Genomic DNA, 4,184 nt, shown 5'->3' with positions numbered 1-4,184 from the left:
CCTTCACCCACTTTTCGATTGTCTGTCCCCCAGGGAGGAGGTCACATATAGTTCCTTGTAATCGGTTCCCTCTTTCCTACCCACTCTCCCTTTACTCTCCCTGCTTCGTTAGGACACATTTGATCCTAACACCCTGAAGAGAAAGAACAGACTCTTGCAACCCAGCTTGGCCTCAGTATAAATTAGACAAAGGGGAAATATGGCCTGAAAATGGTAGTCTAAGTCATGATACCATTTTACAGCTTGGCTTGTTTTGCAAAAGGCAAGACATGGACAGAGGTCCCTTACATGCAGGCTTTCATGGCTGTGTGGAAATGCTCCCCAACTGTGTCCGAATTGGAAAATTGACACTGCTTTCTTGCAGACTTTGGGGAAAAAATAACTCAGGACCTGAGTGCAAAAACCTGTTCCCAATTCCCCGCTGTGGGACCCCAGGAACCGACGATTCGTTTAGCCCCTGTGTTGACAGTGCCTAACCCTGAACCTTTAAGGCAGTAAGGCCGGTACAGTCCAAACCACGGCTCCAGGCCAGGTACCCTCAGCCTTTTCCTTTATGAGAAACCCAGGGCCAGGTGGCTTGGTCCTCGTGCATGCAGGACTTAATAAGCATTAAAGATAAATGAGGGGGTTTTACAGTTGACCCCAGCAAGTTCATTCAGGAATGGAGAAAGATGACTCATGTCTGACTTGTCTTGAAAGGATATTAACCTAAACTTTCAAAAAGTTTGGTAACCACTTCTGAGAGTGACGGTGTTAGTGGAAAGGCCTTGGCATATTCCAATGATATGTATATTCAAAATGGTAATGATCCACCAGGAACAGAAGCAACACCTAATAATACTGCTCCCCACTGGGAGGATGACTCAAGAGAAGGGATGTGGTCATGTGCTCTTTCATCTTTCACAAGGAAGGAAGGAATTTCAGCAGAAGGAGATGAACTATAACAAACTAGTGATCATTGACCAAAGGCTTCATGAGAATTCAACTAGATAGATGCCCGGGAGAGGTGCTAATAAAGCATACAGACTTAGACCCTGAGAATCTCACAGGACAGTGTTAAAAAAAAGGTAAGTTTATAACTCAGGAGGCCCTAGACATCAGGAAGAAATGATGAAAGTTAGGAATGGATCCTTGACCCCCATGGAAGATTCATTAAAAGTAGCTTTCCCGATAAATTGTTTTAACGGAAGTCAAGAATACTCACCTGGCAATGTTGTGGGTAGAGAAAAATATGGAGCTCAAGGAAGCAAAAATGGCTAAAGGCACCACTGAAGGGAGGTTTGTACAGCTCCGTGAGCGTGTTCCATAATCGAGGCATAGAGGAGGAGGAGAGGGCCCTGGAAACGGAGAAATGAGAGGAGAAAAGGCAGGCTCAGTTAAAAGCTGCACTACAGAGACAAAGGCTCCAAAGTTTGCTGAAGGGAACACGCAGGGGCACTTCCAATGGGGGAGGCCCAGACACTGGAAGCAGGAATGCCTTGGAGGGACCTCGGGTCTGCAACCTCCAATACTGTGGCCTAGAACTGATGGAGGCCTACGCTCTGGTCCGCTGATACATCCGCATCGATGGGACAGAGTCTGTGGTAAGCCTTGAAGTAGCTGGAAGGCCTGTTAATTTCCTGTTAGACACGGGAGCCACATTTTCAGTACGGACCCGTATAGAGGGCCTGTCCCCTCGTAAAATACCACGATTCTAGGCGTGGATGCCACATCTCAGCAAGATAGTTTACTCCTTCTCTTAGTTGCCATGGAGAGCCACCGCTTTTATGCACCCCTTTTTAGTTAGGCCTGAAGGCATTCTAAGCAAAATTAGCACATAAGCGATTTTCTCAGTGAACACTGAGAAACCTGCCCCTATTCTTTGTCCAAAGAGAATTGTGTTAGTTTGGGTAGACTAGAGAAACCAATTCATAAACACGCATATGAATATAAGAAAGGTTTATATACAAGAACAATTGAATATTGAGAAAACATCCCAGCCCAGTCCAGATCAAGTCCATAAGTCTAATTTTAGCCCATATGTCCGACACCAATCTATAAAGTTTTCTTCAGCCTCATGAGGTACATGCAATGATGCTGAGTGCAGGACGATCACAGGCCAATGGGTGCAGTCTTGTGTCCAGTGGCGGTAGAAGCTTCTCAGTGCTGGCAGGGCTCTACGTGGCTCCTCTAGTTCCCAGGGTTCTGGCTACATCAGGGTAAGTCCATGTGACTTCTCCTCAGAGATATCTCTTGGGGAGTCAGCCTTATCATTAGAGAGTCTCCAAGGAAGTGAGCCAAGAGAGATAGCGAGGTGTCTTCCGGCCTCAGGAGGAAATACAGAACTTCTCAGAATTCTCAGGAGAAGGCCAGGCCCACACACAGGCCTCATTGGTTGTATCTTGATTGACAGGCTAGACTCCACCCTTCACTCTTCTCAAAGTGGCAATTATATAATAACTACCACAAGAATCAAGTGAAATTAACATAGATTAAAAGGCCCAGTTTATTTTTTATTTTTTAACATTTTATTAGGGGCTCATACAACTGTTATCCCAATCCATACACACATCAATTGTGTAAAGCGCATTTGTACATCGTTTCTCAAAACATTTTCTCTCCATTTAAACCCCCGACATTAGGTCCTCATTTTTCCCCTCCCTCCCCGCTCCCCCCTCCCTCATGAGCCCTTGATAGTTTATAAATGGGTATTTTGTCATATCTTGCCCTGTCCGACATCTCCCTTCATCCACTTTTTGGTTGTCTGTCCCCCAGGGAGGAGGTCACACACAGTTCCATGTAATTGGTTCCCTCTTTTCTACCCATTCTCCCTGTACCCTCCCTGTTTTGCCACTCACACCACTGGTCCTATAGGGCTCATCCATCCTGGATTCCCTGTATTTTCAGTTCCTATCTGGACCAGTGTACCTCCTCTGGTCTAGCCAGACTTGCAAGATCGAATTCGAGTTGTGGTAGTGGGAGCGGGGAGGAAACCTTTAGGAACTAGAGGAAAGTTGTATTTCTCATCATTGTTACATCGCACCCTGACTGGCTCATTTCCTCCCCGAGACCCCTCTGCAAGGGGATCTCCAGTGGCCTACTAATGGGCTTTGGATCTCCACTCCGCACTCCCCCCATCATTCACTATGGTAAGATTTTTTGTTCTGATGATGCCTTACACCTGATCCCTTCGACACCTCAAAAGGCCCAGTTTAATACTCAAGTATAGGCAACTGGAATTCCAGGAGGGAAGGTACCTTGTGCCAAACCGGTTATGATTAGACTCAGAGATCCTACCTGTTTCCCTAACAGTACACAGTACCCCATGTGCCCAGAATTCAGAGTATTGCAAAAGGGGAATTGTTGGCCATTCCTGCTGCATCAACCGCTAGTGAGCTGTGTCTCTCCTTGCATTACTCTTATCCTGCCAGTTTGGAAAGAGGGCGGGACCTACCGGCTGGCTCAAGAATGAAGAGCAGGGAATGAGGCATTCGTTCCTACACACTCCGCGGTGCCAAACCCTTACACCGCTGCGGGTCAGTTTCCCTCCCAGACTCAGTGGTTTTCTGTCCTGAACTTAAAAGATGCCTTTCTCTGTATTCCATTAGCTTCAGCATCCCAGCCCTCTCCACGATGGGCAAGTCCTCTGCAATCAGCTCTCCACTCCCACCATCCTGAAGGTCCCAGGAATAACCAGCTGGAAACACCGTTCCAGAGGAAAAACCACCACCCTGCACAACCTGAAACTAACAAGCTAATGGTCAATAACTGGACCTGTGAGCCACTGGAAGACCTGCGAGTCCTTTAAAAGGCCAGATGAGTATGGCCTACACAATGATTATTTTCTTATTACTTTGCATTGGGCCTACAGCAACTCCGTCTTCTTTTATTGCCCCACTACAATCGACAGTTAATCTGAGCATATTTGCCAGTCCCTAGAACGAGCAGGAGAACTGCGGGCCCAAGCTGCACATGGATGGAGCGCTTGGACAGACATTTGGTTATGGGGTTCCTAGGCCCCTTGATATCTCTATTATTCTATATCTTTTTGGACCTTTGTGTTTTTATTATTTATTTATATCTGTTGTGATTTAATGCATATAACATATCATTCCATATTTCAATCCCGTCAAACAGAATCGTACAATTGTTACCACAACCAGTTTCCAACCATTCTTGTTCTACGTGGGATCCTTGACATCTCT

The 4,184-nt window shown here is 46.2% G+C and overlaps 1 long non-coding RNA gene across 1 annotated transcript in view; it reads left to right on the top strand.

The window, feature by feature from the left end:
* Nucleotides 1-4,032, top strand: part of LOC123522519 — a 7,623-nt gene extending 3,591 nt beyond the window's left edge. The window contains exon 2 of the long non-coding RNA XR_006680779.1: nt 3,588-4,032. This is a non-coding gene — a long non-coding RNA (uncharacterized LOC123522519). The remainder of the gene's footprint in view (nt 1-3,587) is intronic.
* Nucleotides 4,033-4,184: the final 152 nt, after the last annotated feature.

The sequence above is a fragment of the Echinops telfairi genome, unplaced genomic scaffold, assembly GCF_000313985.2.
Source record: "Echinops telfairi isolate 266 unplaced genomic scaffold, ASM31398v2 ScPeMD7_7420;HRSCAF=8458, whole genome shotgun sequence".
NCBI classification, from domain to species: domain Eukaryota; kingdom Metazoa; phylum Chordata; class Mammalia; order Afrosoricida; family Tenrecidae; genus Echinops; species Echinops telfairi.
Note: the sequence above shows the minus strand (reverse complement) of the source record. Positions and strands in the feature narration are given on the sequence as shown.